The sequence below is a fragment of the Macrotis lagotis genome, chromosome 6, assembly GCF_037893015.1.
Source record: "Macrotis lagotis isolate mMagLag1 chromosome 6, bilby.v1.9.chrom.fasta, whole genome shotgun sequence".
NCBI classification, from domain to species: Eukaryota; Metazoa; Chordata; class Mammalia; order Peramelemorphia; family Peramelidae; genus Macrotis; species Macrotis lagotis.
This window is the reverse complement of record NC_133663.1, coordinates 50,425,211-50,449,982: the sequence shown is the minus strand read 5'-3', so window position 1 is coordinate 50,449,982 and position 24,772 is coordinate 50,425,211. Positions and strand designations below refer to the sequence as shown.

At 36.3% G+C, this 24,772-nt stretch overlaps 1 long non-coding RNA gene across 1 annotated transcript in view; it reads right to left on the bottom strand.

The window, feature by feature from the left end:
* LOC141490828 (uncharacterized) overlaps nt 1-24,307 on the bottom strand; it is a 67,765-nt gene extending 43,458 nt beyond the window's left edge. Inside the window, exons 1-2 of the long non-coding RNA XR_012469363.1 lie at nt 24,214-24,307; nt 23,510-23,621 (exon numbers count right to left, since the gene is read on the bottom strand). This is a non-coding gene — a long non-coding RNA (uncharacterized LOC141490828). The remainder of the gene's footprint in view (nt 1-23,509; nt 23,622-24,213) is intronic.
* Nucleotides 24,308-24,772: the final 465 nt, after the last annotated feature.

Sequence of the window (24,772 nt, the reverse complement as noted above, 5' to 3'; positions counted from 1 at the left end):
CAGAATTGTAAAGTGAATAACCACGAGAAAACTACCTCTACTCCAAAACAATTCTGGCACCTTCTCTGCAAATTATTCTTTTAGAGAACTGGCCAGAGTACTAAAAGTTCAAGTGACCTATCCAGGGTCATACAGATTGTATATGTCAGAAGATGCACTTGAACCTTATCCTATATTTAAAGTTGACTTTCTAACCATCATCCTGCCTCATAACCCTATAAAAATCCACTCGCAGGATGTAAATTAAGAAAGTCACATTTTAGAAGTCAGAAGTTGAAAGAGTAGAAATTACCACCACCATATTTTCCCTTTTCGCTTGATTGATTACCTGGCTTGAATCCACTTTGAATATCTTATTTCCTGACTCCAATTGTGTTCTCATTGTTCAGGGTCATGGTGTTGTTTCTATGCTAACATGTTAAACTGATAACATGACAAGGGATGAAAAGGAGCTGTCAAGGAATGAGAAAACCAAGTCCTTGTCAACACACAGATGTCAAGAACAAGAAGGAGGAGTCAACACTGTAATTGCTTCAAAGAAATCCTTTTCATTGGTTCTTGTCTCTGTAAAGAACACAGATCTAACCATTACCTGTCTTTCTGCCTCTCTATCTCTGTGTTTGTGTGTGTGTGTGTGTGTGTGTGTGTGTGTGTGTGTGTGTGTGTGTGGTCTACCAGGTGGTAAATGTTGAGTCATGGAATCATATTGTTACAAGAATTCATCCATTCCAACCTCTATCTAAAATGTGGAAAAAAGCTTATAATATCCCTATCTAATCCCCATTCACCTTTTCTTTGACAATCTGCAGTAAGGGAGAACTTACAACCCCCAAAGACAATTAAATTTGGGAATTTATCAATGTTTTCTAATATTGAGGTCAAATCTATCCCCTTCTGATTTCTACCCATTGAACCCAGTACTGAACAAACAATACAGACTATCCTATTTTATAACTACAGCATAACAGAAAACACTGCTCATGTCTCTCCAAGTGTTCTCTAATAGAATTTTTTATTCAATTGTTATTTTTTTATATTCAGGGACATTCTTCAGTTAATAATTTACTAAGGACAGTTTAGTTAACACTACTACTAACAAATTCTGCAATAATTTAGATAGTTGAAAAATCTTAATTTAACCATTTATTATAGTTTGATAGGAACTTCACTAAACCCCATTATCTAAAAATCAAGCATGCTACATTTCACTTCTCTCTTATACTTCTCTAGTAAGCAATTGAGGGGAAGGGGAAGGGACAATATTCGCTACCTCTTCCATTAGCTCAAGAAATCACCCATGATATTTCTCAAATTTTAGGGGCCTGTTCTGGCAACATAATACCACAATAAAAAGAGATTGCTCCCACCCATGGACTGGGGGATGCAGAATCTCCCGGAATCAAGTTTCTCCATTACCCATGGGATGTCTCCATCATTGGTGAAATACAAGAGACCTGTTATACTAACACCAAGTTACCAAGTACTTTTGCTAGAATAAAGATTGCCTAAGTTTTCTTTTTCCCTGAAACTTCTCTCCCCTAGGGGCTATCATGCACTTGCTTAATTCGGTTGCCTTGACATGAGATTTCATGGCACACATGAAAGAAATTTCTATTTTTTTTAATAGTAGATGTGCACTCAGGATTGTTGCTGGCCTGGGGCTCCCTACACAAATAGAATTATTTAGTTCTCAATTGTGTTTTATGTCCTTTCATTGCACATCATAAGACAAGTTATCCTGAAAACAAAACCCCAATGTAAATTTCTAACAGTACTAAATAGAGTTCATTTAGGAATTAGCAGTAAGGCATTATTTTAAAATTGTCCCATTTTTGTAAACATTAGTCTTAATAAAAAAATGGAAATTTTTAATGAATGAATATTGCCAACAGAAAGGAAGCTATAACACAGTGCTCAAATATGCATTAATTTCATAATATTTTTTAAAAATAAGTCCAATTCATAATTTCTAAATGAATTATAGAAATCCTGTTAACTCATTATTTTTTTAAAAGTCTCACTTTCCATAGATACCATGAACTGAGATTTGAGATTCTTGAATGAGATTTGAGATTCTTAAAAATGGAGGTATGAATGAAGAATAATCTTTCTAAACATGAAAAGACAGTAGACATCAAAACACAGAGGCAGCAACAAGATAGAGGTCAATATGGCTAGATCAGAGAGAAAGTGTAATGGAAGGAATGCTCAACTCTAGCCAGATTTCAAAGGGCTTTAATTATCAAGTTAAGGGGTTTGCATTTTATCCAAAAAGTAATAGGAAGCTATTGAAGTTTCTTGAGCAAAGATTCTTAGATTGCAAACTCTTTGAAGACAGTCAGTCTATATAATTTTTTTATTTTCAATGTTTAGCACAATATCATACATTATATCATATGCTAATTTTAAAAATGTTAAATTGAACTTCTACCTGTCTTTTTCTCATTCTGCAAACATATAATACTTCTTAAATTTGATTGAGTTCTAGTCTATCAATGTTATTTTGTTGTCATCCAGGATTTTACCTTGCCCTCCCAGTTTTGTTTTTGCAGATTAGATCAACATATTATTCTCCTCCTGATAATAATAATTATTATTATTGTCACTACTCTCCATTCTTTACTCATTTCTTTCTTTCCTACCCTTAATCATGAAATGAGCATGACTTCATTCAAACTGAAGTCTGGGAAAGACTTTAATTTAAAAAAAGGTCAAGCTTCCCACCAGATGCAGGGTCTTGTCCAGTCATCCTGATCCATAACTTTCAATTGGACCTGGATAGCTCCAGAGGAGGAAGTGAGACAAGTGATCTTGCACAGTGACAGTGCTCCCCCACTCCTACTTAAATTCAAATTAACTTTTATGACATAGCACCACCTCCCTGATGTCATGATCCTCTTTGAGAACAAAGGACCAACAACAATAGCCCCCAAAATTGTCAAAGTATTCTTTCCAATTGCCCCAGCTCTTCCCCCACCCCCAGGCAACCCTTGTCTGAGATTGGAGCTCTCCCTACTCCTGTCTTTGGACTAGGACACCCATGGTGATTTTCTACCAGCTGCTGCTATATATCTCTTCAGTCAGCTGTCTATCCAATGAAACTCTCAGCTAAGTAGTCCCCCTACCAGTCTTCCCCCTATCATGTTCTGTTGCCCAAGTTCTGCCTGGAAGGATGTCTTTTTTCCTCCCATCACTGAGTCAACTGGATGCTAAAAGATTTCCTGTGACTTCATTTCTACTATCCACTTGTACTATGTTCCACCAGCCTTTCCTGATAGCCTCCTTTGCTCACTGTTGTAACCTGTTGAGATTCCTCACCCTATCCCAGCAAGTGATACTTGGAAATGTGTGTGTGTGTGTGTGTGTGTGTGTGTGATAGAGAGAGAAGAGAAGAGAAGAGAAGAGAAGAGAAGAGAAGAGAAGAGAAGAGAAGAGAAGAGAAGAGACACAGAGAAGAGAAGAGACACAGAGAAGAGAAGAGACACAGAGAAGAGAAGAGAAGAGACACAGAGAAGAGAAGAGAAGAGACACAGAGAAGAGAAGAGAAGAGACACAGAGAAGAGAAGAGAAGAGACACAGAGAAGAGAAGAGACACAGAGAAGAGAAGAGACACAGAGAAGAGAAGAGACACAGAGAAGAGAAGAGACACAGAGAAGAGAAGAGACACAGAGAAGAGAAGAGACACAGAGAAGAGAAGAGACACAGAGAAGAGAAGAGACACAGAGAAGAGAAGAGACACAGAGAAGAGAAGAGACACAGAGAAGAGAAGAGACACAGAGAAGAGAAGAGACACAGAGAAGAGAAGAGACACAGAGAAGAGAAGAGACACAGAGAAGAGAAGAGACACAGAGAAGAGAAGAGACACAGAGAAGAGAAGAGACACAGAGAAGAGAAGAGACACAGAGAAGAGAAGAGAAGAGACACAGAGAAGAGAAGAGACACAGAGAAGAGAAGAGACACAGAGAAGAGAAGAGAAGAGACACAGAGAAGAGAAGAGACACAGAGAAGAGACGAGACACAGAGAAGAGACGAGACACAGAGAAGAGGAGAGACACAGAGAAGAGGAGAGACACAGAGAAGAGGAGAGACACAGAGAAGAGAGGAGAGACACAGAGAAGAGGAGAGACACAGAGAAGAGGAGAGACACAGAGAAGAGGAGAGAGAAAGGGAAGAAATAATACCTTGAATATCCAGTATTTGGCAAGGTGAAGGAGATGGGGTTGAGAGAACTGCAGAATATCACTTGAATAAATTATACTCTCTTACCAGTAGAATGTAATTTAGGGACTGTGATCTCTTTGTTTTTGAATCCCTAGCACCTAGCTCAGCAATTTATGTTTAATAAAGTTAGTATTTGTAGTTGCTGAGTCCTCATTTTTTACCCCTTAAAGGCAAGAAAATGAAGAGAGAGTTGTGAGGGAGCCCAAAACCCATTGGATTTGAAAATCAGAACACTGGGATTTGAGTTGAATGTTGGCTTTTTTTCTTCACTATCTTTGTTGGCCTTGGGCAAATTGTTTAACTTTTATATTTTCCATTTCTTCAGAGAAGCAGAAGGATTTTTATATTCAAAGCTTTCTACTCACCATTTTATTCTTCCCATCATTTCCAGAATAGTCAATTGATAACTAAGAGAATCAAACCTTCTACCAGTTTACTGACACAACCTATCCTTAAATTAACACTTCCCAGAGGGCAAATAGTCTGGTTTTTTAGGGGATAAATTAGGTTTGATTTTTTTTGCCTTTGAGCTCCTTCTATAGGTCATTGTTGAAATTGCAGTTTCTTCTTATACTACCAAAAAATTAATTTAATTTGGAGAGGCAACCTAACATGGTAGAGAGAGAACTAGAGGTAGGAAGACCTGGGGTCAACTCTTGCCACTAACATATAATAAGTGTGTGACCCAGGCAAGTTACTTGGTCACTCAGTATCCTAGACAACTCTCCAAATGCATAGGTTTCAGAGTAGGTCATGACACACATTGAATGAAGTTTTCTCTTACAAGAACTTCTGGTATTAATAAAATAATAAATTGCCCCATCCTTTTACAAAAGGACTCAATGATATTCAAGAAGAACCTAGCCATAGACTGGGAACTCCTAGAGATTATATTTTGCCTTTCTTCAGATCTTCAACAGTGAAGCACAATGCCCAGCACAAAAAAGTAGGAACTTAAAAATACTTGTTGACTTTATACAATTTGTTCCAACTGCAAAAGACCACTTTTGTACACTGCTAATCTGTTCCCGACTATCCCCATTCAAACTGCAGGATATCAATAATTCCAGGATTCATCACATAAGCAGGCAGACTTCTGAGACCACCAAGGAAAAACAAAAACAGACATGCCAGCTGAATTCAGGTATACTCATACCCTTAAATCTTGACCTGGGACTTCCTCAATCCTTTAACCTGTTTCCTAGTGTCCTGACATTAAAGACTGCCTCAATCATGACTTTTTAGAACCCTGCTATTTTCCTAATATGATTTCTGTCAAATTTTCAGAGCAACAGAATTTTGTTCTTAGAAATTAGTTCAGATTCCTCATTTGGAAGGTAAAGGTACCTGCCCTCATGAATTTATGCAGAATTCTGTCCTGTCTCCTTAAGCATAGAGGCTAGGTCAAAGCATCTCGTATTAAATTTATTAAGGACTATGATCAGTTCTCATTTATTTTCATATTTCACCTATCACCTACCACATTATACTGTGGTAAGTGCTTAATAAATGTATATTGAATGAAAGAATCACCAACTTGAATACTTTTCCACTTAAGAAGAAATAATGATTCTTCCCAGAAGTCCAAGGGACCAGGAAAGGGAACCCTATTCCTTAGTTCAGCCAAGTCCAAGTAAAGGCTTAGATGACAGCCAATCTCTGAAATCAAAATTAGGCAAGTTCAATTCCTTGAACAATTCTTCTGGTACTCTAAGATAATAGGATGCTAGATTTAAAACTAGAGACTCTTCATTCAAATTTCATGCTATAAACTGTTATGTGATTTTAATGAGAAATAAGAGACCTTGCCTATAAAATTAAGAGGATGGACTATGATTTATATAAAATCATAGAGCTAGGTTTGGGAATGATCTTAAAAGTCATCTCATCCATCTTTTTACAGATGAAGAAACTGAAGATATGGTATTTGCCTAAGGTCATACAGAAAGTGAGCTCTGAGAGGAGGAAACCCCAAAGTCAGTAATCTTTCTACCAATACTACAGGTTCAAATCTGTTGTCCTATAATAATATCCAAGATGACCCCTGTGCTCCCAAACATGACCACACCCTGAACTTAGAAGAAGCACAAATAACAGATCAGTCTTTTTTCTTTGAATTTTTTGCAAGAGAGCTGGGTGGTCATATTTCACATCCATATAGCATTTCACTACTTACTCTTCAGTATAAAGTACCTTATAAATCACTTTTTTATGATAATTATTTTTTTTTATTTCCATTTTACTAATACAGAGACTGAGACTCAGAGAGGAAAATGAACTCCTCCTAAGACTACATAGCCAGGTCTCACTCCTAGTTCCATTGGAATTTGAGTTTCCATTCAGATGTAGAAGAGCATTCTGACAATATGATTAAATTCTGGGACACGATAATGTATGTGAAGCGCTCAGTGAATCATAAACCAGCATAAATGCCGACTATTATTATTATCACTTCAAATCAATTCCAAATACCATGAAACTTTTGATGATTAAAGGTGAATTCCTGGCAGCAGGCATCTGGACTAATGGATGCCTCATAATCCCTTCTCAATCTATGATCCTATAAAACAAAATAACAAAGAAGAAAAAAATTTAAAATAACACCTCCCCTTTCCCCGAAAGCTATGCACTTTGCATAGACAATGTGATTTCCACACCATCTGTTATATAGCCTCATTGTAGGTGTTTATAGAGTTTTGTTCACAAAGCAGTTTGTAAATTCTAATATAGTTCATCAGCCTCACACAGCTGGAGTATTCACATACTGAAATGAACTCTGTTACGACTAGAGGAGGAGGGAGGGGGAAGATATCAGAACTCAAAGACTCAAAGTCAATCTACAAAATAAAAAAAAAAAGCTGATATCAAGTCAGAAGAAGAATTGGGGGTTTTGCCCCATCACAAGGCGCCCCAGCACCTTAAATTGTAAATGGTACTAACCAAGAGAAAAGAGTATCACAAAAACTTAGAAAAAGAGTAGAAGTAAACCACAATGCCTAAAGATGAAGAAAGATCAAAAAGGATGACAACTGAGAAATGTTCATTAGGTTTGGTAATCGGGAGATCATTAGCTATTGAAGATAGTAGATTCAGTGGAAAGATGAGGTGAAACATCAGATAGTAAAGGACTAAAAAAGTGAGGAGAAATGGAAGCATCTGTTGAAGATAGATATATTACAGGTACAAAAGGCAGGAGAAATGTGATGCTAACCAGCAAATATGAATCAAGTGAGAGCTTTTTTTGAAGATGGGGGAAAGGGGAATATTGTAGGCAACAGGGAAACAATTTGAAGACAAGAAGAGATTAAAGGTTAGTGAGAAATTAAAGATGATCAAAGGAAGAAACCTCTGAAGAAGTCAAATTGGTATTGTATCACTTGTTCTTGCAGAGAGGTTAACCTTGGGAAAGTCAATGTTTGCCCCTTCATGTGAAGTAGCAGCATTAAGAAGGAAATTATGGCCAAAAGCATCCAATGGCTGTGAAATGAGAAGGAGGGGATAAGAGGGGATACAAGTCTCAATGATGTCCATCAAGTTCAAAAATCTTGAAGCATGAATCTGGTCCTGGACTGTATGTATGGCATTTAAGGACTGGGCTTGTTAATAGGAAAAGTTGATTTTCAGAAATATGGCTTCCAGGTAAAAGCTTTTTCCATCTACAACATCTTTTGGACACTGTCTTTTTAGGTGTAACAGAACTAGAATATGACTGCCTAGGAAGTGATTATAATAGTTTCACAAATACTGTGATTTCAATGGACTCAATATTGAAATATTGAAATGAATTGTGTTGTCATTTTTTGTTTTCATTCTGCTGATCCATAATATTTTGAAGCTTCCTAAATATAAGATAAAAATATAGACAAAGAAATAGTTCATTCCTTTATTCTCCCCATGCCCCACAAAGATTTCACTAAATTCAAAATAAGATAAAACTCTTTATTTCTCAATAAGGGTTGTCAGAGTAATACCCAGGATGCCTTAGTAGTGCTGAATTATGAAATCAGGGACCATGTGGTATCTCTGGAGAATGACCTTTCATTCTATCTTTTAATTTCCCATCTAAGGTTATTTTTGACATGGAATCATGAACAAACCTATGTTGCAGGAGTATCTTAAGCTACATGCAGGTGGCTGCCTCTTAGTGCCTTTGGTTGAATGCTCAGCTCCATTTAATATTCCCAGGACAGTAACTCTTCTGTAAAGGGCACTTTAGCCCAGAATATTGTTTTGGATTTGTTGCTGTTGCTAGGCAAAGGCATGTCTATTTATTTATATTGCAAATGTTTTTCTTTCTGGACCAGAATTCCACCTTTCCTTACAGATGTCCTCCCCAGCCATTTGCCACTGCAGACTGCTGTACAACTAACACTTTCTCCTTTCTATCCTTTGACCTTTACCCTGGATTTAGTAATTACTCCATTTACTGGTAAAAACCTTCTGAAATCTCTATGATAAAAAGATAAATTGTTTTTTTTAAATTTTGATTGAAGCTATATTAAGAGCACATTGAATTCTTGTATTATTTTGTGGGGGAAGGGTTTATATTCTTGAAGATTAAGTTTCATTTTTAGAAAGATTTTTTTAAAAAATCAACTATTCTTTAAACTATTGTATTAAAATAGCATCAATTCTTCAGGTAACCTAAATAATTATAAATAGTACATAATGCTTTGTGAAGTGACTATCTATAGCCTACTTACATTCCTATGAGAAAGTGAGGATGGCAAAGAATAATTTGGAAAAGTTAATAAGGGGAGGGAAGGAAAGGGTTGAGAGTTAGGATTTTTGGGGGGGGTATATAAATCTCATATCATGGAAACTCTTTTACATTGCAGGTTGGAAATTTCTTCCTTAATTTTTGAGACTATAGCTTTTCTCAGATCATTGAGAGATTAATTATCATGCCTATGGAAACAAAGTCAATATGTGTTAGGTATAACTGGAAGCCAAGACTTTCTAATTCTAAGGACAACCCACTATAAACATCTATTACAACATGCTGCCCCTCATATAAATATAAAAGAGAAAAAAATTAGGTGATATACAGTCAAAACTAGTTGGATGTCTAAAGGGCAAGGTAGTTAATGACTTACAATCAGGAGATCTACAGTGGAGTACCCCACTATGTGCTGTCTAACATTTTTATTAATTATGTTGTTAAAGATGTTGATGATATTAAAATTGAATTTGATTCAAATCTTAAGATGTCACAAATCTGAGAAAAATAGCTAACTCCCTGGATAATTCAGGATTCCCAAAAAATAAATTGTCCCTCTCTGTCTCTGTGAGTCTCTCTCTCTCTCTGAGTCTGTCTGTCTGTCTCTCTCTTTCTCTCTCTCCGAGTCTCTCTCTCTCTCTCTGTCCATTTCTCCTTCCCTTTTCCTCTCTTCATTCCTTCCTCCTTCCTTTTCCCTTCACTTCCTTCTCCTCCTCCTCCTCATCTTCCTCTTCTTCCTTTTCTTCCTCCTTCTTTTTCTTCCATCTCTCTCTCCATCTACTGTTTCATTCCCTGCTATCTACAAAAATACCCAAGGTGAGTAAAGAGGACCTAAGTTCAAATCTGGTCTCAGATATTTGACATTTACAAGTTTTTGATCCTAGGAAAGTAACTTAAACTAATTAGCTTGCAAAAAATCACTCAAGTTTCTTTCTCTCTTAAAATTAATTTATTTTTCCAACTACATGCAACAATAGTTTTTTTTTAACCAATCATTTTTGAAAAGTTTTGGGTGTTAAATGTTTTTCCCTCTCTTCCCTCCTCCATTCCCTCCTCCATTCCCTTGACAGAAAGCAATCTGATATAAACTCTATATTTATAACCATGCTAAACAAATCTAAACAGAAGAAAGAAAATATTAGAGACAGAGAAAATGAGATAATTTATAAGACAACTTTTAAAACTTGAAGTTTTGGTCTTCTAAAATTCCTTTTCTAGTATTTTCCTTCATAAGTCTTTTAAAATTGTCTTTGATTATGCAACTGCTGAAATGAACAAGTCCATAGTAGTTGATCTTCACCCCATGTTGTTGTTAGTGTATACAATGTTCTGGTTCTGCTCATTTGACTCTGCATCAATTCATGAAAGACTTTTCCAGGTTTTTCTGAAATCCCATTCTTCATGATTTCTTATAGAACAATAGTGTGCCATCATACATATTTATACTACTATTTGTTCAGACATTCTCCAACTAATGGGCAATTCTTTGCCACTAAAAACAGAACTGTTATGAGTATTTTTGTACACATGGGATTTTTATCCTTTTTCCATGATCTCTTCAGAATACAGATCTGGTCGTGGTATGGCTCGATCAAAGGGTTTGTACATTTTTATTGTCCTTTGGGCAAAATTCAGTCTCTCCTATCCTTAAAAAAACTTCACTGGATTTTATCATCTCTGTATCTCTCCTTTACTTATCCAAACTCTTGAAAAAAGCTGTCTATACTTGGGCCTCCACTTTGTCTCTTCTAACTCACCTCTTTATCCCACTGCAATCTGCTCTATCACTCAACTGAAACTATTCTCTACACAATTATGAACAATGTTTTAATTACTGAATCTCCTTAAATGTTGACATCTGCAGTATTTGACACTCTTGATCATTTTCTTTTGATTCATACTGTTTTCGATGTTTTCATAATACTCTCCTCTTCTGGTTCTTCTATTCCTTGATGATTAATCATCAAGCATTATGCCCCTTAAATCTAAGCATATTTTAAAATGCTCTCTCCTGGGCCCTTTTCTCTTTGCTCACTATACTTAGTCACTTCCTGATCTCATCAGGTCCCAAAGGTTTTATAGTCATATCTAAGCAAGTGATCTCCAGATCTTTTTAAGTAGCCTGTCTCTAATTTTAGTTCCAGTATTGCATCACAAATTACCTACTGGACATTTTCAACTGAGAGTTACAAAGGCATCTCTAATTCCTAATTCAGTATGTTAAAAACAGAACTTTTTATCTTTTCTCCCAGAACCACTCTTATTCTGAACTCTCTTATCATTGTAGAGGATAACATTATCCTTCCAATCATCTAAGTTCCCCAGCTTAGTGTTTTCCTTGACTGCTCATTCTCATTCACCTCATTAATCCGATTAGTTATCCAATGTTGTCAATTATATATAGAAAAAAAATTCTGAATCAGTACCCTCCTGTCTACTCATATGGTCATCATTCTAATATAAAAACCTACTGACCCTTTCCTGCACTAGTACAATAGCCTTTGAATTGGTCTTTCAAGTTCAATGCCAACCCCAAGCTTAATCTTTTGCCTATATTTCCTCCAAAACACTCTCCTAAAGTTCATGTCTGTTATTATCACTTCCCCATCAACATAGTTAGAGACTTCCTATTAATTCTAGTTTCAATTTTTTTGTCACTTAAAAATTCTTCAACCTGAGCCCTTATTACCTTTGATTATTTTTATGTTATTGTCCTCCCTGCTTTCTGTGATTGTTATATCAGCTTGTTCACTTTTGCACAAAACAAGGCACTCCATCTCATATTTTTTGTGTCTTTATTATGGCTATTCATTGGTACTGAAATTCACTCCCTCTTCTCCTCTATCTCTTGGAATCTTTGGTTTCCTTCAAGACTAAGCTTATTTCAACTTTCTCTGATACCCTTTTCTTCTTACTCGGGCCATTCATCTAAAAATATATACCTTATATTGATTTTGTATAAATGATGTATTTACTTTTGTAATCTTAGACTCAGGGAGTGAACAATTGTGTATCTATGATCTTGAATGGAGGATGGAGGTGGTATGAAATCTTGAGAGAGAAAAGGCATTTTGATTTCACCTGCGTTGAAAAAGGATACAAATGGCTCCAGAACCTCTTTACAGAGAAACTGAGAGGGAAAAAAAATTAACTTTTGGAAAAGACATGTAAAGAAATGCCAGTACTCTAATATGGCCCTGATTTCATCTTGACTCCCTAGAGAGTTCAGGGAATCTCTCCCCACTGCGATATTTCACTTGCTTGAGCTAAGATATCTCATTTATACTCTCTCCAGTTTTATTTGTGAATTCTCTCAGACAGATTCATGAGATATCACAAAGTTTATGTGAAACGTATTTATTGCCCTCATATAGCTCAAAATCTATTGTATGTGGATTGGAGAGGGAAGGGGAAGTTACATACAGGTAATAATAACAAAAATAATGTGTTTTACCTGAATTTGAGGTGATGTAAATTGGGGACAAGAGGAGAAAAAGGTTAACATTTTTGTATGAGTGCTAGATTTCATTAAATGAAGAAGTCAAATTTTATTTCCCTAGACTGTGCTGATCTTACTAAGCTACCTTGTTAATATTTGGAGAGGTTTCTCATTGAATTGAAAGAGGAGTCCAGAAATGCTTTAAATAAACTTAAGTCTAGGATCAGCATGAGTGGAAGAAATCTTTTGAGTCTGAAATTATGAAATCAGAATAGGCTAGTCACGGGCAGGCAGATTTGTAGTCCCTTTTTATGCTAGTCATTTACTTTGACATGTTAACTTGAATCTAGTAACTAACAGTAGAGGGCAATAGAGTTATGTGGCTATAATGAGCACCCTAAACAAATCATTCTGATGAGGCATTACCATGGCATCTGTCAAAAGTTTCCTGCCCAAAGTCTGGACAGGATCTAAGTGAACTAAGAATAAAATATTCTAATTGTAGCTATATTTGGTATCATTTTCCCACATGATAAAAGTAGATGATATAAGATTTGTTGTTGAAGTAGCTGTGAATGTCATCACTTCTGTAAAGATTTCTTTAGATAAAGAACTACCACCACCAGATGGTTTCAAAGTTCAGTGTTTTTTATGTTAATTCAACTCACTTCAAATCAACAAACTCATTTAGTATTTCATGTGTCCTAGACTCAGTGCTAGACTGGAGGTATACAAATATGAAATAAAGAACAATACTTGCCCCTGAGAAAGTTATGATGGGTGCATTCTTCAATACTTCAAATATTTGTGATTTTCCAGAGGCTTCCATGTCAAACATTTACAAAGTTCTTACTATGTACTGACACTATGCTAAGTACTGAGGCTACAAAGAAAAAATTTAAAAATAGTCTCTGAACTCATATATGAGTTATGAGTTCATATGAGTTCAGAGACTAAAAGTCCAGGGACTACTTTTTAAATTTTGCATGGAAAATATTCTCAGAGAGAAGGAACTAGCAGCAGAAAGGAATAGAAAAGGTCTGATCAGCTTCCATAGTGATATGATGATAGAATTAAAACCTGCCAAAAATACCTTAGAGCTTGCCTGGTATACATACTCCATCTTATAGCATCAGCATCTGCATCTGCAAATAGTTCTTTCAACTCTTCAATTTTCACCACTACAAAGGTAAGAGAGGTAATTCCCTTCTTCTTTCATTGATGAAACAGGCTTTAAGTTTTGAGATTATTACAACATTGAAGCAATGAAATTATAAACAATATTTTTCAAGTTAAATAAAAAATGTAGGGTGTGTGTGTGTGTGTGTAGTGGACAGGAAAGGAAACTTAGTTTCTTACAGTTTTGGAAAATTCTAGGTACAATCTGCTCAGAATGGACTAGGTATATCAGGGTCATCCCAGCATCATGGCTTTGTTCTTGGTGAATGTCTCATTAAGTCAGATCCAGGGAGTATTTTTTAAATATGAAATTTAGTTCCTTTCTAGGAGTCAGGTCAGCAGTTTGATCTTGCAAAATTGTTGTCTAATAACTTAACAATTGGGAATTACATGCCAACAAAAGGAACAACAAAAGAAGTTCCACTGGTGGGTTAAGATGGTAGTAACTACATGTTTGAAACTAAAAAAAGACCTTTTGCTAACATAACTCATCTAGAGTAAAGTCAGTCACAAATTCCCTGTCTTACACCTTTCCAAGGGCAAAGTTGTGATTTCTGTCTATCTTTTCCCTTTTTTCTGTCTTTTTCACAATGATTATCTTTGTCAAACATATTTCAATTTTCAGAATAAGTCTTTGTGGCTAAAGGGACTCTTTCACCGGGACCTACACTCCAACAGAGATTGTACTAAAAGTTCAACAGGGACCATGACAAATGATTGATTGAATGGAATGAGGATTTGATATCAACTTAATGTTTTGACATTTTCTGTCTGAGGTTTCCAAAATAATTTTCTTTTTTTTATGTGTCTTTAAATTTATTTTATTCTCATTTTGTACAAATGGTTTTTTTTACATTAATAAAATATTCTTGTTTACAAGTAAACAAAATACCCCTCCTCCCCCATGAATATAGATAGACTTGTTTGGGCGAAAAAAGTAAAGGGGAGAGAAAAAAATTAAAATAAAAAAATAATAATAGTAATAATTGTAGGTATGGCCAGGTGGCGCAATGAACGAAGCACCAGCCCTGGAGCCACGAGCACCCGAGTCCATATCCAGACTCGTAAACCCAACAATCACCCAGCCGTGTGACGTGCAAGCCACCCAATCCCCACTGCCCTGCAAAAAACAAAAAAAAAGAAAGAAAAAAAAGACCCAAAATAAAATAAAATAGTAATAATAGTAGAGGTGGCTGGGTGGCAGACAGAGCATTGGCCCTTGAGCCAGGAGCACCTGGGTCCAAATCCAGCCCCAGACACCCAAAGATCACCCTGCTATGTGGCCCCAGGCTGGCCACCCAGCCCCACTTGCCCTGCACCCTCCCCCAAATAATAATAACAAAAAATGTGCTTGAGTCTTTGTTCCAACACCAACAACTCTGTCATGGGTGGATCGCATTCTTTATGATAAGTCCATCACAAAAGTTATTTCCATATTTTTCCACAGTTGCCATTGCTGATCGCAACGCCCTCCTTTCTTATTTCTCCACTACCATGTACTCTATTTTCTCTCTCCTTTCACTATGACTCTGCTGTAGGGTAGCTGAGTGGCGCAGCAGACAGATCCCTAGTCCTGGGGCCAAGAAGCCCTGAGCCCCCATACCACCCCTTAGGCCCAGCATCCACCTGGCCCTATGGTCCTGGGCAGGCCTTCCATTCCCAGCCCCTTGCAAGAAGTAAGAAAGAAAATGTGTTATATCTGGCCACTCTCCCCCCATGGTCCATCCTCTCCTCCTTTATTCACATCCCCACCCCTTCCCCTGCACCCCCTCCTTCTTACTCCAGATGTCTATACCCCATTGAGTATATTTGCTGTTTCCTCTCCTAGCCATCTCTGATGAGAGCAAAGTTTCCCTCATTCCCCCTTGCCTCCCCCCTTCCATATCATTACAATAGCTCCTTGTAATAAAAAAAATCTTACGTGAAATATCTTGGACTATTCCCCCTCTCCTTTTTCTTTCTCCCATTCCATTTCCCTTTTTTTCTATTGACTCCATTTTTACACCATATTTTATCTTTGAATTCAGCTTTCTCCTGTGCTTCAACTATAAAAGCTCTCTCTACCTGCTCTATTAACTGAGAAGGTTCATATGAGTATTATCAGTGTCATTTTTCTATGCAGGAATACATGCAGTTCATCCTCATTAAGTCCCTCATATTTCCCCCCTCTCCTCCAATCTCCATGCTTCACCTGAGTCCTGTATCTGAAGATCAAACCTTCTGTTCAGCTCTGGCCATTCCAAAAGGAACATTTGAAATTCCCCTGGTTCATTGAAAGTCCATCTTTTTCCCTGGAAGAGGACATTCAGCCTTGCTGGGTAGTTCATTCTGGGCTGCATTCTAAGCTCTTTTGCCTTCTGGTATATTGTATTCCAAGCCCTACGAGCTTCCAATGTAGCTGCTGCTAAGTCCCGTGTGATCCTGACTGCAGCTCCACGATATTTGAACTGTGTCCTTCTGGCTGCTTGTAATATTTTCTCTTTGACTTGGGAGTTCTGGAAGTTGGCTATAATATTCCTAGGAGTTGGTTTTTTGGTATCTCTTTCTCAGGGCATCGGTGGATTCTCTCCATTTCTATTTTGCCCTCTGCTTCTAGAATATCAGGGCAATTTTCCTGTAGTAATTCTTTGAAAATGATGTCAAGGCTCTTTTCCTGATCATGATTTTCAGGTATTCCAATAATTTTTAAATTATCTTTCCTAAGTCTGTTTTCCATATCAGTTGTTTTTCAAATGAGATATTTCACATTTTCTTCTAATTTTTCATTTTTTTTGAAGTATTGATTCCTGATTTCTGTTAAATTCATCAATCTCCCTGAATTCTATTCTTTGTCTGAAGGATTTGTTCTCCTCAGAGTTTTCTTATCTCTTTTTCCATCTGGCCAATTTTGCTTTTTAAAGCATTCTTCCCCTCAATAACTTTTTGAACTGTTTTATCCATTTGACCTAAGCTGGTTTTTAGCATGCTATTTTCTTCAGCATTTTTTTGGATTTCCTTGACTAAGCTGCTGACTTCATTTTCATGTTTTTCCTGCATCTCTCTCCTTTCTTTTCCCAGTTTTTCTTCCAACTCCCTCATTTGATTTTCAAAGTCTTTTTTGAGCTCCATCATAGCCTGAGCCCAATTTCTGTTTTTCTTGGAGTCTTTAGATGCAGGAGCTTGTGCTTCCTCATCTTCAGACTGAGTATTTTGGTCCTTCTTGGGCTCATTTGCAAAATATTTCTCAATAGTCTTCTTTTTGTTTCTTTGCTTGCTCATTTTCCCAGCCTGGGCCTGGTTTGGGGTGTTTCTTGAGCTTTTGGGACACTCCCACAAGGGTCTCAGTGTGTGAGGTTCTGTCCTCCCTCATGGTCTGTGAATGACCATAAGTGCCCCACTCTGCCACGGGGCTGAGGTGGGGAGGCCTAGACTGAGATCAGGATCTGAATGTGGTCAGAGCCCCAGAGTCCTGTTCCTGGGGCTGAGGACAGAGCTCTGCAGTCTCTCTTCACTCCCCTCCCTCAGCTCAATGGGATCATGCCCTGGGGGCTCCTGCTTACCAGCTCCACCTGCTTCTGTTTCCTGGATCAGGGCTGGGGAAAGACCATGCTGCTCACTGTGTGCCCTGAGGGCTGGGCTCCAAGTGCTGGCTCTGGCAGAGGTCCCCCGCTGTTCCCCCACTTTGTGCCCAGTGCTCCTCGGGGTGCAGATCAGGAGACTCCCCCGCTGCTGTGAGCTGAGACTCCCAGCACCCTGGGGCTGCCTCCGGGAGGCTGAGGTTCTTTGGCTCTGGCGGGCCACCCCTCTGGCAGGCCACCTCTCCAATCCTGGGGAGCAGAGCCTTTCTGTTCTTTTCCAGGTTACCTTGAGTAGGAGAACTGCCTCACTGGGACCCTTTGTGGGTTCTGTCTCTCGAAAGTTTAGTTAGAGTCCTTAGCTGATGAATTTTATCAGAGAGCTCCTAAGACTGATCCCTTCTTGTCCCCATCTTGGCTCCGCCTCCCTCTCCAAAATAATTTTCAAGGGAGATGACTGAGTATGACTAAATGTAATGTGTAAATAATAATGATGATACACTTTAAGGTTAGTTTGTGAATAGTACCTCTGTCATCTTGAAAAAAAAACAAGAACAGAAAATATTCAAATACATATTACATCTGTAAAATTAATAGATTTCAGTTACATAGGGTCTATGAACTTACAAATATGACAGAACTAAGGGAAAGCTGAACTTTAAAGATTTACTAGTTTGAACTCATATAGTTTCTCCCTTTTCTGATATGTGATTGTAAGGAGTTCTGAAAGACTGTGTTAATCAAGTCCAAGTTTTGAGAAGCTCTATCAAATGACAATAGATTACTCTGGCTATCCAGGCATAAGCCTAGCTACATCCTGAGTTTATCAGGCTAATGAGAAATAATAGCTAATTATTCAGAGTCTACATTTTAGCATTTATATTTTATAAATCAGCAAACCTTCCAAATGGGTTTGATTTGTTTTTGTTATCATTGTTGTTGTTCATTGTCTAAAGTTAAGAAGGTGAGGGAGAAGGTGTTAATGAAGTAAAAATTTAAAAGTTGTCATGTAATTTTTTTAGAGAACTGTGTTTTTAAACATTTGACAGCATATCTTCTCCTTATAATTCTTCCCTCTTGAAAAGGTAAATACACGCACATGAGCATATACATGGATACCAACAAATCCCACCAAATTTCAGGAATTAAATTTTAAGCAGAGAAATTAGTTTTTCCCTTGATTTTGATGTTGACCATGATAGATTAAAATGGAGTAGAAGATGTCAGCATTTTCGGTAGAATCTTCATGGAAAATTGAGATACGAAATAAATAATAATCATAATAATAAATCATAAAAGTGGTGATTTATGTCACTGGAGGGACTTATCATATTATAAAGTTCATGGATCTATTATCATATAACAAAAAACAATAAAATACAGTGGAGACAGCACTGAATGTAAAATATGAAAATAGGTTCAAATCTCACTTCTGCACTTACTATGTAACCTTTTGATGATACAGTTTCTTATTTATAAAATGAATGACTTCTCAAGATCCCTTTGATCCTATGATTCAAATTAATACTGTGCAAAATTCAGACAAGAAAAATCATAAACTTTGCTAGGATTTCACAGAAGCACATTTTTGTAACTTTTATATAATTCCACTTTCTACTCAATATCTTTCTTTGTAAAATATCATGTTTAGGAATACTATGATGTAGTTGATAAAGTGTTGAACTTTGATGCAAAAAGTCCTAGGTTCAAATCCTGACTCTGACACACAGAAGCTCTCTGAGAGCAATGAGCAGGTCACTTCATTTTTAAATTTATTGGCCCAGGACTATGAGTAACAGATAAATACTTGATAGGCATTGTTCTAGGGAATTTCCATAACACAAACTTCTCATACTAATGAAATCATAGGTCCATATGATCCACTAAATAGAATCATCTTGCAGATTTCCTTTCATCACAAAATATCTATATGCCTTAGAAGATAAAGGAATTCTCATTAGGAGGCAACGTAGTTTCCTAAAAACATATTTTAAGAAATGATTCATTTCAATTCCTACTTTGATGTTTTACATAATCATATAGAGAGATTTAGATAAGATAAATTCTTATGGTAGACCTGTAATGTATTGTTCATCACTTATTTACCAAGTTATGAGGCTCACTTACACAACGACAAGAATGCTAACAAGGATATATAAATCTTATTTTACTTAAATTGCATGTTCAAACCCAGTATGAGTGAGAGGTCTTGATGCTGTGGAAAGTCCCTCAACTTATTTTTGCATTTCTGCATTACTCTCTCTAGTCCAACTTCATAGGTAACCATCTTATGACCATCTTATAATTACTTAGTGCAGATCTACCATTCTTAACTCAACCTGGAATGCCCCACTCCTGCAAATAAGTCATATTTTGGCCCCCTATGAGCAAAGGCCTTTCTACTAATGAGATTATTTTTTCAAGCCTCTTATGAATATTTGGGTAACAACCCCTATCAAAATAAAGTGCTGGAAGAGGAAGCTTCTCAGATTGTGAGGAAGATATGAAGTCCACGTCATTAGATAGGCCCACAGACTCTTTAATAAAGTGTTATCGACTACAAGCTTTACCTCAGTGGTTTTTCTTGAAGATTGGGCATTTGAGCTTACTTTCCTTTCAATCAGATTTCAAGATGTATATATCAACAGGAAATACTTAAGTCAAACAGAATTTTTATCTATGTCAAAAATGTGTAATTTGAGCTATATAATCATCAATGACATTGATCATAATGTTTCCATTACTTAAAAGATAGGACTTCATGAACTGTGGAGAGAAAAAAATAAATGTGATTTGCTATCAAACCTTGTGATAAATCTCTAAATTTGTTGATTGGTTCATAGATAAGAGAGATAGATTGTCCTTTCAAGATCATATTAAGTAATTCCTACCTTATTAAGACTTGCCAAAGCTTATGACTTACTAAAATTACTTCAAAGATACTAGAGTTAACCCGCATACAAAGATGACATATTGAAATAGAATAAATCACTTCCTGGAATTAAAAAAACAACTTAAAGATCAATGCAAGTTTGTGTTTCATTAGGAAATCTAGTTAGTAGAAATAAGGAGAAGGTAGTCCCTCTATCCTCTTTTCTTATCAACTAACACCTTGAATAATGGATTGAGTTCTATGTCCACAGTTTAAGAAAGATATTCCTAACATTTTCAGTTATCCAAAAGTTAGATTGGCTGTCTATACAGATGGTATTTCCCCCCCTCTGTAGATCATCAAGCATCATTGTTGTTGAGTGTTATAGTTGACATTGGGATTTTTTTCTTGCATGAATGGAATCTGATGGTTTCTATAGGCTCTTCCAAATCTCTAATTCTGTGATTATATTATTTCAGGTAAACATTTTAGGTGCCTACTATATATTGTACTAGACACTGGAGGAGATAAAAAAAAATTAGAGGAAGAAAGGGCTCTGTCCTCATGAAGTTAACATGGTTATAAGAATGCTTTTATTTTATAATTTTACTAAATGATCTCTTAGTGAATTGAAAGTCCCTCCCAAGACATGGATTGCACTCAGTAAAAAAAAAAAAAAAAACAGCTATCATTCACACCAGGGAATTTTGCTCTTTTGTTGAAATCAAATTAATTGGTAGTAATCTGTATTCTACAAACACAGCTGTCGACTGTTGGAGTTGGAAAGAGGGAAAAATAGTTGGATTCAGCAACAATATTACTGTGGAAATTCACTGTTTATTTTTCCCTCTATGATTCATCAAGGAAAAATTGTTTCCCTATTTGAGGAGAGATTATTTTTAAACTCAACTCTATCCACCGTTACTCATACACATGGATTTTTGTATTTGACAATGATTTTTGGAGACCTTTAAAATGGCTTGATTATGAACAATGAGAAAAAAACTTTCAAATAATGTGTCTTGTCTAGCAGAAATTTAAAAACCCTCTACTTATATGAAATATATAATTTTCTCTTGATTTCTTTTGTTGCTAAAATATTTTCTTGCTTATTTATTCTTATTAAATGTGGAATGATTTTTACCTTAACACAAGAAATGTGAAAGTCAAGTTAACCTTTGTCTTTCATTACTAGCTAACTGTGGTTTTAACCATCCCAAATATATCATTTCAAGAAGAGAGAAATCATAATATTCCAAGAGTAAATGTCAAAAGACCCACATACAATGCAATGGAAGAAAATCACAATTATTCTAAAGGAACAAGTAAAGGTCTCAGCAAAACCTTTGTTCTTCTAGTTTCCTTTATACTTTTCTGAAGTCTTAGAGCCTTTCATTCATTTCCTATAGATAGTTTTGTTTTGAAAATGCGGTTTCCAAAAATTCCTATGGATACCACAAATATATCTTAACAAATAACATGCTATTTAAGTTGCAATTAAGCTAAATGTCTCATTTAAAACCCAGTCTTTTTTAAGCCACTCAGTTGCACTAACAGAGATCTCATTCAGCTGGGACTACAATGGCTCTCTGCTTAAACTCAGACAACTAAGAAAATTAGAGATAGTTTTATTGTCTTTCCAATGAGTTTACTCTCTGCCCTCAGTGACAAAGGGCCCCATATGGGCACACTGTATTCAAAGTTCTCTATAATATGATACAACTTTATTTTCAAATGTTCTCTTTTTCAAGCCATCAATTTGAGTCAAACTGACCTTTCTTTCCATTTATCTTTTTATCCTTCCAAGTGACAGGATTTTTTTTTTTCAAATCAATTCAAGAGGTTTAAGAAGTATAAGATATTTTAGGTGTTATTGGAGTTGAAATGAAATTTAATTCATGATCTCTATCCTCAAGAAGATTACATTCTAGTAAACTGAAAATCCAAATATATTCTCCTCTCTGGGTCTTTGTATATATTATGTCCGATGTTTGAAATACCTTCCCCCCATATCCTTGTCTGCTATATTTTACTCATCCTTCAATATGTCAAGAGCCTCTGCTGTCTTCCACAAAATTTACTTGACAAATCTAGCCTTCAGTGATCACAACTTTGTAGCATTAATTGACTACAATTCTCTGAATTAACACAGCACTTGCTGCATAGTAGGAACCTAATAAACGTTTATTGACTATCAATCTGATGATATTAACCCTGACTATAATTAAGTGCTCAATGACAAACACCATATCTCATGTCAAATAATATAATGTATTTTGGAATATATACATGTTAGTTTCCATTATTATTATCATCCTTTTTATGTCTTCTTGCTCCCTACTTATAGTAGGCATTCAATGTCCATTGTTAACAATGAAAAAAACCCACAAAATCAGCAACAAAACCACAAGCACAGATGGAGTGGTTCTAATTAAGAACTTTTTGCAGGCAATGCCATAAACAGACAGTACTGTGAAAACAAATCCTAAAAATAATTCCTCTGGTCACTAGTCTGATGACCAAGAAACCACATCAATACTCAGCGCAGTAGTCAGAGGCAGTGTAGCACAGTGAGGAAAGTGTTGACCAGAGAGTCACTAGATAGAGAGGTGGGTTCTAATCCTATCTGTCCCATTCATGAGCAATGTGACATGGGGGAATTGATTTAATAGTGAACTAAAAAAAACAGTGAAATAAACTGAATTCTGTGCCTGTATCTCACTTATCTTGGGTCCCCTACAATTATTTGTAACCATCCAATGTTATATTAATATGAGCTAAATGAATAAGTAACAAATGTAACATTATCAGAAACAAAGATTTCATATTGTGAAAGAGAGAATACAGAGAACTGAGTCAAATTAAAAAAAAAACAAGCCATTCCCTAATTGACAAATGGTCAAAGGATATGCAAAGGCAATTTGCTGACGAGGAAATCAAACAGATTCATAGTCATATGCAGAATTGCTCCAAATCTCTACTTATTAGAAAAATGCAAATTAAAGCATCTCTGAGATACCACCTCACACCTCTCAGACTGGTCAGTAAGACCAGAAAGGAAATGATCAATGTTGGAAGGGATGTGGGAATCTGGGACACTAATACATTGTTGTTGAAGCTGTGAACTCATTCACCCTTTCTGGAGAGCAATTTGGAATTATGCCCAAAGGGCAAGAAAAATGTGCATACCCTTTGATCCAGCAATACCCCTACTGGTTCTATACTCTGAAGAGATCATGAAAAAGGATAAAAATATCATTTGGACAAAAATATTTATAGCAGCCTTGTTTGTGGTGGCAAAGAATTGGAAATAAATATCTATCAAATGGGGAATGTCTTAATAAACTGTGGTATCTGTATGTCATGGAACACTATTATTCTATTAGAAACCAAGAGGGATGGGAATTCAGGGAAGTCTAGAGGGATTTGCATGAACTGATGCTGAGCAAGATGAGCAGAACTAGAAGAACATTATACACCCTAATAGCAAGATGGGGTGTGAAGATCAACCTTAATGTACTTACTCATTCCATCAGTGCAACAATCAGGCATAATTTGGGGGTATCTGTGATCGAGAATACCATCTGTATCCAGGGAAAAGATTGTGGAGTTTGAACAAAGACCAAAGCCTATTACCTATAATTTAAAAAAAAAAAAAAACCTGGTAACTTATTATGTAGCTTTGCTGTCTCTTATACTTTACTTTTCTTCCGTAAAGATATGATTTCTCTCTCATCACATTCAATTTAAATCAATGTATACCATGGAAACAATATAAAGACTAACAGATTGCCTTCTGTGTGGGGGAAGCAAGATTAGGGGGAAATTATAAAATTCAAAATAAATAAATTTAAAAGTTAAAAAAAGAAAACCAATGCAACTAAAAAATAGAAGAAAAGCAGTAAACTGGGAAGCAAGTTTCTCTAATAAATATCTCATTTACAAAATAAAAAAATACAAACAAAAGACAAAAATGTGATATGCATTTTTTCCATAATCCAAATCTTATGCATTGTGTCTCTCCAATTTCTCTACCACCTGATCTCCTCTCCTTTTTAAATCAACATATATCAACAGAAACATAACTAGTTAGAGTCCACTAGAATTTGCCCCCTGTACACCAACAGGAGATTGTACTACTGTTGTCCCTATCCCTCCTGTACTTCAAACCCCTTAGTCCTCAACCAACCTGTTCTATATCCCCAACCCTTCCATTGTTGTCAGATACCTTTCCTGGGGAATTGTCTTATTTTTCCTGTCCCTAAGATCATCTTATCCTCTTCATTTGGTGCAGCTCCATTACATCTCCCTTCACGTCACTGTTTCCACTAAATAATTTATAACTGGAACTTTATCAAGTACCAGTTTAGGTCAAAGTTCCATTTCCTCCTACCAGTATTAATAATTATCCAAGCAGCTTCCATATCTACTCTCTAAATTCTTAGCATCATTTTAGTGGAACTTTCCAGAGAGCATACTTCGAAAGAGGTGAAGAAATTGGAGACCAAAGGAATGAAGTGTAAGGGAACCTTAGTGTGCCCTCACAGGAGTCATTTTCTCCAGATTAGCTTGTCTTGGGGAAACAGGGGTGTGTGTGTGTGTGTGTGTGTGTGTGTGTGTATGTGTGTGTGTGTGTGTGTGTGTGTGTTTATGTGGAGAGAGAGAGAGAGAGAGAGAGAGAGAGAGAGAGAGAGAGACTGTACTGAAATTGAAATAGTGGTTGGGTTAGGGAGATAATAAAGAGCAGGTAGCTAAAGGGAAAGGATGAAAAATTAAGATTTAATTAA